The sequence below is a fragment of the Brienomyrus brachyistius genome, chromosome 23 (assembly GCF_023856365.1).
Source record: "Brienomyrus brachyistius isolate T26 chromosome 23, BBRACH_0.4, whole genome shotgun sequence".
NCBI classification, from domain to species: domain Eukaryota; kingdom Metazoa; phylum Chordata; class Actinopteri; order Osteoglossiformes; family Mormyridae; genus Brienomyrus; species Brienomyrus brachyistius.
The window spans coordinates 10,990,921-11,003,298 of record NC_064555.1 but is presented as its reverse complement, the minus strand read 5'-3'; the positions used below and the strand labels follow the sequence as shown (position 1 = coordinate 11,003,298).

At 39.4% G+C, this 12,378-nt stretch overlaps 1 protein-coding gene across 2 annotated transcripts in view; it reads left to right on the top strand.

Annotated features, from left to right (window-relative positions):
* LOC125718940 (rho guanine nucleotide exchange factor 2-like) overlaps positions 1-12,378 on the top strand; it is a 68,958-nt gene that overhangs the window by 1,162 nt on the left and 55,418 nt on the right. The window lies entirely within an intron of this gene.

Here is a 12,378-nt window from a genome sequence, read left to right as displayed (position 1 = left end):
GAAATTGTTTTGGATTAATACACCGAAGACTACGCGGTAGTGCATACGCTTGTTTGGACTATGCAGTTGATTGCATAATTATTTTATTATCATTGCATTCTAAACAGTTCCATGCTACTACAATTATACTAACATTTATACCATATCTATTGGGTAGGCTTATTTGTTTGTTTACAGACTTGTTCAGAATGAAGAGAGGAAAACAGCCCTGGTATATGTATTTGTACTTAAAACACAATATGGGTCATTATCAGGAACTCTTTCCCAGGACACATAATTTTTTTCTAATTTAAAATTAGTTTGACGACAGGCTCGCATTATTTTCTAAAATGTTGATTTTGCATCTGTTGTAGTCTGTTATAGTTGTGGCGTGCGGAGTAAAACGATCGACAATACAAAACAATTGAAGAAATGAAAGTACATCTTATTATGGGTTACTATCCCATAATTGCTATCTATTGGGCGTTAATCGCAGTAAAGTTGAAAATTTTAAAAGCATTTTATCTTGTTTTCTGTTATTCGGTCTTAAAACTGCAATAGTAGTGCCTATTCGTTGAGACATCGTTAAATCCATACGTCCTGTTTTTCCTGGAGTTATCCTCTATTTTGGGATCTAGAAATGCAAGAATTATTTGGCGGGATTTCGCATTGTTTCATGTTCACATTTGCTGTCTACTGTTAGAATAATTTCTTTGTGAATATTTGTGTTTTGAGTTAGCGCCTCTCTTTGCGGCTTGCCCCCAATATTCTCTTCTGCAAAGCAAGATAATTAAGGTCATAGTAATGTAATCAGTGCTACAAGTGACATAATTTAAAAATGCCTAATAAGGTAATATCAATTGCTGTACACTAAATCCAATCACTGTAACATTTAATTTTTGACGAAGGATTGTCGTTCATAACAATGATATTCATATTCAGAATAAAGGGGTTTCAATGGATTTCACTTACATTAGGTTCACAATGTAAATTAAAAACTAATGTTCCACGTTTAGCTTGTTGCCAATGTCATTGACCGGGTAACTGCTTTTCGTGCTAAATTGGGAGTTTTTGCACGGCGGTGGCTTCTTTTTTTGTTTTAGCCGCGGTGGGCGTGACCGCGCTGACGAGGGGGGATATGCATAACTCATAAGTTTTTTAAATTGTGCATCTGTTGGAAGAATAGAGCCCCGTGTTTTCAAAACCGACAAAACGTTCCATGTTTTTTTAATGGTCATCTGAAGTAAATACACGGGATTGCATATTCTTGGATGATCTCCATCAAGGAGGAAAAATGAACAACTCATTAAGCTGAACGGTAACAAAAGGCATTTGACATTTGTTTTATTTAAGTTAATTTAGAAGAAATATTTATAGTTGTAGTTTTTAATTTTATTTTTGTGTCTTAATTCCGTTAACCCAAATACTATAAGAACAAATTTCAGTTATCGTTAAATGAAAACTGATCTATAGGGCATAATACAAGAAAATGCTGACATTGTGGTCTGCTGCTGGGTTTAATCTCTGACCACCTCCCATATTTTTTCAGATTGTAAGTGGAAACCTTAATTGTTTGTGTTGCATATGGTAAATATTGCATACCACTGCTATTCTACATGTGTGCCTTGAAGTGGATTTTCCCTGCTTGGCAGTAGGCCCAACAATCAACAGATCAATACTATTGGTTGGGGAACAACTGAGAATGAGGTTAAATTTCATATTGAGAATGGGATTTGTTGTAACAGAGAGCTGGTTTAATAATGTTACACAGTAGCAGCCTTAAGTCAAATTGTTTTTTAATTCAAAAAATGTAGTGCAGCAAATATCCTACATGCTGCTAGCACTGCCTGTTAAGAGACTTGAAACAGGAAGTGTGCTTAGTCTACATCCTGTGCAGGACTACCAAAGAGTATACCCCCCCCCCCCCACAAAAAAAATGTTAAGAACAAACTCCCACCTAAGGAAACGTAGAAGGGCAAAAAGTAACGGGCTTATCCCCTTATTTACTGTTTTCTGTGTAGGTAGCATAAACCTACTATACCCTTATGTTTACTTGAAATAAGCAGAACTTTTTAGTGGAACAGTATAATGTGATTTTTCTAAAAAAATCTTCATAATATACTACATGGACACCTGGCCATTACACCTACAGAAACTTTTAAGACATCCCATTCTAAATCCACAGGCATTAATATGGAGTCGGTCCCCCCCTTTGCAGCTATAACAAGTGCCACTCTTCTGGGAAGGTTTTCCACAAGATTTTGCAGTATGTCTGTGGGAATTTTTGCCCATTCATCCACAGCCTCTGCTCAGCCATCAAAGCCCATTCCATGAAATGTCTGTGTTGGGGTTAATGCCAGAGGGAGTTTGGAACAGTTATTGAGTCAACAGAGTATTAATGTTTACATACTATGCGCCTCAGTACTCGGTAACCTCGCTCTGTTACTTTACGTGGGGGTATTCTGTGAAAGTAGCTAAAGAAACAAACAAACAAACAAATTTATTTTTGTATAGTGCATTATCACAACATTACATGGTCTCAAAGCGCTTTACAGCACGCTCGATGCAGGGACGTCATTAGTAGTGGTGACGTCACATGTAGCAGGGTGTGCTGGACATCTTGATAGATTGAGGTCTACAGGCAGCACCGCCCAGGAGGAGTAAGGGAAATAAAATGTGCAATTAGTCAAAGTAGGAGAGACTATAGGCAGTGCTAACAGTTAGGTTAGTGCAATATGAAGTGCATAGTGCAAGCTCCGGCAGATATGGCTATGGCAGCATAAGTAGGAGGGAGAGGCAAGTGGGAATGTAGGCATGGGGAGTCCCTGAAATGTCAGCACTCCAATCCCACAAGCGATTATGAAGCTAGAGTGACAGCACTGACAGTCCAGTTTATCCAAAACCAATGGCACCGATCCCCACCCAGCTCTACACCTCACACAATAGGTCTGACTGGGAGTAAGGAGTTGGCTAGAGCTAGAACTAATGTCCCTATAAGCTAAACTAAACAGGTGTGTTTTTAGTCTAGACTTGAATGGGCCTGAAACCCGCACATCCGGTGGAAGACTATTCCACAGCTGAGGAGCTCTATAGGAGAAAGCTCTGCAGCCTACCGTAGCTCTTTCTACCCTAGGTATTAACAGATATCCTGCGCCAGACTTTCCTGAAAAAGTCAGACTCAAACTAGCGTCATCTCTAAACTTAGCCTCATATTGTTCCCCTAGCATGGTTCAGCTTTAAATAATGAAGGCTCATTCAAGACAGACTTGCATAGTCTCACTTAGTGCACACACCCGAGATATTAAGAAGCCCAAATGAATGGATGAACAATAGATCTTTCAAATGAGTCAGAAAGCGTGTAAAACGAGAGCGGTGTTTTTTTTCTGCCATATAACAAACGCTGCTGATGGTGCTGTATGAAAAATACAAATGGTGGTACAGTGGTTTATGCTGTCACCTTACACTGTGAAAATTTCTGATTCGATTCCTATAGCCAACCGGTAACCTTCTGGGCTAAGATGATGTGTCATTCTTACTGTATAATAATGCTATTCTGTATTATTTGATCTCTGTAAAATACTTTCAATCGCATCCGTGTGAAATGTTCTGCACAAATAACCATATCTTGTCTTTGTTTTTACTACAGTAAAATCCACTTATAACGGACTTCAAGGGACCTGGCAAAACAGTCCGATATATCCGAAGTCTGTTATATCCAGAGTTGCTGTATGCCCAGGGCACAACTACAGAACACCATTTCACACCCCAGCAGGCACATTTGTGGTATAGATTATTATATTGTGCATGTAATAATCCAACTTTACCTGACCAGATGTGTGACTATTAATAATCCTGACTACGTATCTGCGGTGGATATCACTGGCATCTGCATGTCCATTATAGCTGAACAAAACTACAAAAAAAGCAGCCCTGGGGACCAAATTGTTTGTCCGTTATAAGTGAAATTCCATTGTATGCGAGTCCGCTATATCCGATGCTTTTTCTGCATGTTCTTAAAGGTCCAGAGGACCTCGTCCATCATAGACGATATTCCGTTATAAGCGAGTCCATTATAATGGGATTGTACTGTGATAAACTTTCAAAGTAGACTGTGACTAAAATTCCATTGCATTTCATGTTTGACCTTTGTAATATGGGTACGCTTTTATTTTAATTATTTTGGAATGAATTGGAATGTCGATGTGATTTTTATAGACTTTTTTATATTTTATGATTACATGACATGAGTAGTAAGATCACGGAATTTCGTCCGACGAAACTATCTTTTGGGAATCTGTTCCCACACATCGGGCATTCTCTGAGACAACACTTAACTAACGAGACAGTTAACCTGGTCGGGAGCAGACTTGTTCACTCACCTAAGTTACCAATATACTTCAGCGGGGATTCATTTAAGACGTGTTGATGGAATGAAACTCCCACTTAAATGAGCTAGACTTGTTGAAATATGTCAGAATTTCCCTTAATCCTGCTTCATGGAATACCCTCGTGGTCTGCCACTTAACGGCTGTGTTTCTGTTGCTCCTGAAAGCTTCCACTTTGCAATAATTCCACTTATGGTTAACCGTGGAATGTCTAGCAGGGAAGAAATTTCATGAACAGAGGCATCATTGAATTGAATTCACTGAGGTCTTCAAAACGAGTCATTCTTTCATGTTTGTAAACCTGACTGTATGGCATCTATATTACATATATATATTATGGTTTAAATAAATTGTGTAGGTGCACTGTTTGATTAAAGGTAATAGAGCTGGGCGGTATGACCAAAAATTTATATCACAGTATTTTTCAAAGTTATAGCAGTTTCATGGTATATGACGGTATTTTTTTTTTTTTAAGTATGACTAGGCATTTACCACATTTTACAGGATATTACAGGACACATTTTTATTTTACGTTTTTGCATTGTTAAAACATTAACTATTATTTTATTAGCCGTTGCGTCTATCCGCTACCTTAATGATAACATAGAGCTAACGTGTTTGTTGGCCAACTGCTTATAGATAAACAGCTAATGTTAAGGTGTGCGCCAGCCAAGTTATCAAAAATGTTTTGAAGTGTTTAATAGTTCAGTGTTGCTGGAAGGCGAGCTTTACTGATCGTGCGAAATTTCTCAAAAACCAGGATGTTGGTCTTTAAGATGCTTCGCGAAATTTGACATGCTACTTGACTTCGTCACCACAACTTTATAGCACTGTTTGCTTATCAACATCCTTAGCCTTTCCATGCTCGTCTGCAAAATACTTCCAAACGGCACTTTTGCATTTTTTTTTTTACTAAAACAGCTTGCAAAGTGCCTTCAACTGCAGCATGCGCCATGTTCGGCCAACTCAGTATGTGTGTGTTAACCAGCCCGAATGTGTTCGGCAGCTATTGAGATGGAGGGAGGGGCTGCGCGAGTGTGTGTGTGTGTGCGTACACGTGCCTGTACTGTAGCACTGTACAAATGTCATGCGTGTGACTAATCTTCAGCCAATAAGGGCAAAATTCTGTCATCACGGAGGTAGTTCCAGTTTATGTAGCTGGCTGAAAGAGAAGGGTCCAGCTGCAGACACCTGTAGAGTGGAGCTCCACTGGAAAAATGTCACCTCCACCTCAACTCTGTGTTACAGCGAATAAACCCTAACCTTAATGAGAAGGGTCTAGCTGCAGACGCCTGTAGAGTGGAGCTCCACCGGAAATATGTCACCTCTATAGGAAACATGTGATCTTTAAGGACGTAAAGTGGAGCTCCGGTTAGGGTTAAGTTTATTCGCTGTAACACAGAGTTGCGATTACGTGTTTCCTGTGGAGTTGACGTATTTCCGGTGGAGCTCCACTCTACAGGTGTCTGTACCTGGACCCTTCTCCTAACCGGAGCTCTACTTCACGTCCTTAAAGATCGCTTGTTTCCTGTGGAGGTAATATATATCGGATGGAGCTCAACTCTACAGTCATCCTAGCTTAATATGAGGCGGTGGGAGAATGATTTTGTTCTTGTCCACCAGTGGTTTGTTGATGATATTTGCAGCGCCAACAATCATTTCTTCCCTTGTAGGCCATGACACTTTTGTCCAATGATCTTGCTTTGCCCTGCTATCCCAGAGGCACATGAAGCATGGGTATTTTGTGTATCCAGATTGCTGTCCAAGCAAGGAGTTCACCATCTTCTGATCAACAGAAATCTACCACTGATGTTCCTGATTTTCATATTCTTCTTTAAGTTTTGTTGAGTGAGCAATGGGAAGAGACGCATAACGGTTACCATTGTGCAAGAGAACACATTTAAGGCTTCTGATGGAGCTGTCTATAAAAAGTGCCAATCTTCTGGTCGATATTCTGTTAGTCCCATTTGATGTACAATTCCTGGGATATCATTGCAGTATACAAGTTCTTCCTCTTGGTTGAAATATGGGAGAAGACTCTCTTCTCTTGTCCAATAGGCTGTAATTTTAACTTTTTAAATTTTAACTAACTGCCTTTATAAGATTTTATTCATTAAGTCTGGACGCTAAAAGTTCAGATGTTTGCTTGGTCAGATTTAAGTCTCGAATCAGGTCATTGAGTACTTTTTGGCTTAATGGTTGAGGCGTTGAAGCTTCCTTCAAATTCACTTCCACTACTACTACCTGCCATACACTCCAATCCCTGCCTCTCTTCAGAGTCTGACAGTAGCATTTTTCATAGTCTGGTAAACACTGTTATGGGAACGTCATTGCCATGTGGAATAAGTCGTCTTACTGATTCCAAATCAGGATAATCCCACCGAGCTTTCTTGTAATGATTAAAGCCTTTAACCTTTACGGTACAACACAAAAATAACAATCATCATGGTGGTTTTTCGGTTCTCTCTATACCCTTGGCACACCAACTTTTTCTTTAACCATTTGTCCACTATCATAGGTGCTCCACACATGTTTTGCAAATCAAGACTTATCCTGGTCTCCAAGCTGTACTCCAAAATAAGACGGGTATACTTGATGCACAGTCTGTGATATTTCTTCCTTTTATTCAACCATGTACTCTCCACAGATGTAGCAGAATACATGAGGATTGTTGATGCAGGCTCTTCTTGATGAAGTCATAATTTTTACATATATTTATATACTTATTAAGAAAAAACTTTTTGGGTATAAACCAAGACTGGGTTTACAAACTTATATTGTAGCCGACTTCTTTCCTCTGCAAATTCACAGTTGAATTCTGGGTTCAAAAAGTCACCTTTATAGCATTGTAGGCCTACAAATTGAAATACAAAATAATTATATAGGATATTTCATTACCTAAGACACCGTTAAAACTGTCAAAAGACAGACCAAAAGCTATTGCATTTGTTATCACACACAAGTGGGGAATGCGTTATTTTCATGGATGTCCATTATCTCAAAAACTAGAACCAATTCAGCAAAAGTAATGGGATTTTTGAATTCAGCACCCTCAAAATACCCTAAATCCATTCAAAAAACCTTGCCACCTGGAAATGTTTTTTGTATACCTGAGTAATAGGTGCAGGATAATATTAATACCAACATTGCATGTTATGCACATACAAATCCTTAATAAGATTAAGATCAGGCTTTTTCATACCTTCATACTGTATGGACGTTATAGCTCAGGGAACTTCCACGCTAATGACAAGTTAGCACATGGCGGTGAGTCCTCGCACGGTTGTGAGGCTATTGCCTGCGCTGCTATGCTTATGACGTGTGGTGCATGTGTAAATCCTACCAGCATGGCATTGGAAATGCATGAGACTGATTGGCTGGAGTCGGGTCTGGGCTGAGTACGCTGAAAATTGGCTGATTTGGGTCCCTGGCTGGTTTGGTGCATCTGTAGTATTTTTTTTTTCGTTCTTAGGAACAAAAGTAGCTAGTCTTATATTTCTGTAATGAAGTCTTACATATATGAAAAACCACAAGATGGCACTGCCTGAGCATGCCTTTTGAAATGAACTGGAATGCCACTAGCAGGCAAGCAAGTTAATTCACAGGTTCTAGGGCACAGCACTGCAGTTCCCTAATTGCTCTATTTTCCTGTCCTATAATGACATTCAGTGAGCAATAACTGACAGTTTACTACACACTTTACGTTAAGGCAGTCTGCACTGATTACAAAATCAGCGTCTTTCCACCTATGGCCACGAGTGCTAGTATTTAACCTAATATCGAAATAGCCATTTGGCTGAACAGCATCCCGACCTTTTAGAATCGTATACACCTGGATCATGTTCCCCCTTATTCTCCTTTGCTCGAAGCTAAAAAGATTCAGCTCAGCTAACCTCTCCTCATAAGACATTCCTCGAAGACCAGAAATCATTCTCGTCGCTCTACGTTGCACCCTTTCCAAGGCAGCAATGTCCTTTTTAAGGTATGGTGACCAAACCTGCACACATTATTCTAGGTGGGGTTTTACCAAGGAATTATATAATCGTAGCATCACCTCCCTTGACTTAAACTCCACACACCTACAGATATAACCCAACATCTTATTGGCCTTTTTTATTGCTTCCCCAAACTGGCGAGAGTGGGACATGGAAGCATCATCATAAATACAGAGGTCTTTCTCATAATCAGCTACCTTTACTTCAGTGGAACCCATAAAATATCTGTACTTTATATTTCTGCTCCCTGCATGGATTACCTTACATTTATCTACGTTAAATTTCATCTGCCAGGTATGAGCCCCAGTCGCTAATTAAATCAAGATCCCGTTGTAGCCTCTCTGCTGCTAGATCAGTATCTCCTACACCACCCACCTTGGTGTCGTCTGCAAATTTAACCAGTTTACTGTATATATTAGTGTCAATATCATTGATGTAAATTAGGAACAATAGTGGTCCTAAAATTGAACCCTGCAATACCCCACTATGAACGCAGGCCCACTGTGACATTATGCCTCTAATAACTACTCGCTGCTTCCTGTGTGTGAACCAGGTTTTGATCCAAGCTGCTACAGTTCCTAAAATCCCTGCAACCTTGAGTGCAAGAGCCATTTGTAGGGGACAACATCAATACCTTCTGGAAATCCATGTTGGCTATCCCTCAGAATGTTATGGATATTATGCATAACTTATTAGGATTAAACACTTGAAACACTTGCAAAAGGTGGTAGCTGGAACTGGCCATTGGATGGAAGAGGGCGAAATTGATAAATTGTGAACCATTCCCTTTATCTCTGCACCACGTAAAAAATTTGAGAAATTTACGGCTGAACAGTTAATTGACACATTAATATATTTTAACTTAATAGTGACAACATCACCGCAAGGATAAGTTTTAACTATATACATCGGCCCCTTCTTACAGTTCGCACTGATACCCCAATGATTTGTGCATTGGGTGGTATACCGGTTCATACCGAAAACCGTTTTATTATTGTTATGATATGATTTTTTTTTATACCGCAATGCCAGTTTAAATAGCCTACACAATGTTCGGAAAGTGGTGCAGCTGGAAACTGTTTGTTTAAGGGGTGACCTGTTTGCCCTGTGACACTGTTAAAAATGAACTGCGAAACATCAGAAACGGAAAATATAGCTGACACTGTAGTTCAAAATGAGACACTGGGGTTGTCAAAAATTGATTCTCACATACTAATCCATATTAAAAATTAGTATCTGATTAGATACTCATTTTCACCATTATTGATACCAACAGTGCACCTCCATCGCCACACCTCACACAGCACCATGACAGTGCAGGCACACGTGCATGCATGCACATGCACACACACTAGCGCAGCCCCTCCCCTCCTCTCAATAATCACTAAACACATTTGCACTGGTTAACACTCACATACCAAGTTAGTCAAACATGGCATATGTTGCAGTTGAAGGCACATTGCAAGCTGCTTTAGTAAAAAAAAAGTGCTATTTGGAAGCATTTTGCAGAATTGCATGGAAAGGCTAAGGATGTCGATAAGCTACAAAGTTGTGACGATGAAGTCAAGTAGCACGTCTAACCTTGCGAAGCATCTTAGACCAACATTCCGGTCTTTATGAGAAATTTTGCAAGGTCAGTAAAGCTCGCGTTCCAGCAACACTGAACTATTAAACATTTATCAAAAATGTTAACTTGCTGCGGCGCACACCTTAACATTAGCCGTTTATCTATAAGCACTTAGCCAACAAACATGTTAGCCGTATGTTATCATTAAGGTAGCGGATAGGCGCAATGGCTAATAATAAATTATAGTTAATGTGGGAACAATGCAAAAATGTAAAACTAAAAAGTGTCCTGTATAATGTGGTAAATGCCCAGTCATTCTTAAAAAAAAAATACCGTTGTATACTGTGAAACTGATATAACTTTTCGATCAACAGTGATATACAATTTTGGTCATACCGCCCAGCTCTAGTTCAACCCCATTTGGAGGTATGGAATGATGCCGCCAATAGGGATGTGGATCTTTGAGTGACTTCCTTGCCCGGGAACGCATGTTTGAAACTTCCCCAGAATAGACATGAGAGCTGCTGTGGTGCCTTGGAAACCTTGGCCAGTTACAGCCACCACCTGTTGCAAGTGTTCCAGGAGCCATTCTTCTTTATAAATGACAAAATCCTTGCTCACAACGTCACTTTCTATTTGCTGGAGCAGGGAAGATATTATTTGCGTAAATATTTATGCAAAAGATATCCTGAAGTGAGGCTGGTACAGCTGCGGTGTAGTGGTTTTGGTCGTGGCCTGTCATATAGTGCCTGTCATCTCATCGATTAGATCTTAAGTGTTTATTTAATCACATGTAATATAAGCCCTTCTAATTGTTTTTCTGGATGGTAGTTAAATAAGATGCAAAGCAATGGAATTATTTTACTTTTCATTGTGTCGTGTGTTCTTCACAACACTCACTGAAAAGCATAGATGGAGACTCGAGCAACTCTTGCACACCCCTTGCTTTTAATTAATATTAGAATGTTTGATGTACATTTCACTTTCAATTGCTGTCGCTTGCTTATAGGCACTGGTGGTGAATGGACACAGTGCAATTAATAATCAAGATGTATAGAAATACATAATCAAAAAATTAAATGGTGTGCATTGTCCCCCATCATCTCTTGCTTAAACCACACTCTGCTGAGCATGTCTGTCTCATTTAGTTTATAGTTTAGCCCATTAACTCTACCCTTTGTACTTTGGTGTAATTATAAATGAACATATGTCATTCTAAAATATGTCAACACTTTTGTCATTTTCTCGGCCACATTCCCACACTGTGCGTATGTGTGATAGTGATTGGTAAAGGAAGGCTTTTAAAGGGTGTATGCTAATCTCACTTTATAGTATACTCCTAAGTTTTGATAATGTTTGATAGAGTTAATGTGACTAACTCTGAGACTTTTGGAAGTCCATCAGTTGGTGCTAAAACTAGCATTGGCCGAAACAGCTATTAGAACACACATTAGGTAGGAATCTTGTCTAAGGCATTATATTTGAAGCAACAAACCACGGGAAAGTGTAAATTCAAATAATAAGAACTAAGGACTAACCATGGGCAAATGTGGGCCATAACAAAATCACCCAATCAATAAAGGCACAAGGCAACAAGCAATAGGTGGAATAAATTACAAGAAGAGAAACTAGGGAACACTGACAAACACTGAGGGCTAACACTAGGAAAGAATAGGAATAAGCATGGATTGGAATTAACCCAGGTATGAGCAGGGTAAAGCTTAAACAGGGACACAAAGATAAACAATAACAGACACTAAGGAACCATAAAACCAATAACTATTAAATGACAGGTGAGGCTGGCCTTTAGCCAGCCATGAACTCATGAGTAGAGGTGTTTAGCCTCTGAGCCGCACGCTCAACCAAAGGAAATACATGGCGGCCCAGGGAGCAAAGAAACATACTAGGGATTGAAGGGCTGCAAGATGCCCAGTGACACCTGCTGGCCAAATGGGGCAAGACACATAAGACAGGGTCAGATAGGCACCAATCCTGACACCTAGCTCTTGCTAAGTGTTGTCAATTTGAGAGTTAAAATAACAGAAGAAAATATTTTGCAGTATATTGCTCACTATATTGATGCTGAAGATTTGTGTCTGGTGACTGAAGTAGTCTGTTCACCTTCGAGAAGAGGAACCTCATGTTACCCTCTCCAGAGCTGATAGTAGATGAATAATAGGAGATTTTCACCCTAATAATAGTGTTCTTATAGTGGTTTAGATCAGGTATTTGAAACTTAAGGCCCGCGGGCTTCATCTGGCCTGTGGTACAATTGTATTCAGCCTGTGTGTTCATATCTTAGGTTTATCCAAACTGGTCCGCCAAAATATAGCATGCATATCATTGGCTCTACAAATCCATTGGTCATAACTATTAATTAAGATAAACATTAACAGCTAATGCTAAAATAATATTTAGTATATCAATGACAGCTAATGTATTAAATGATTTT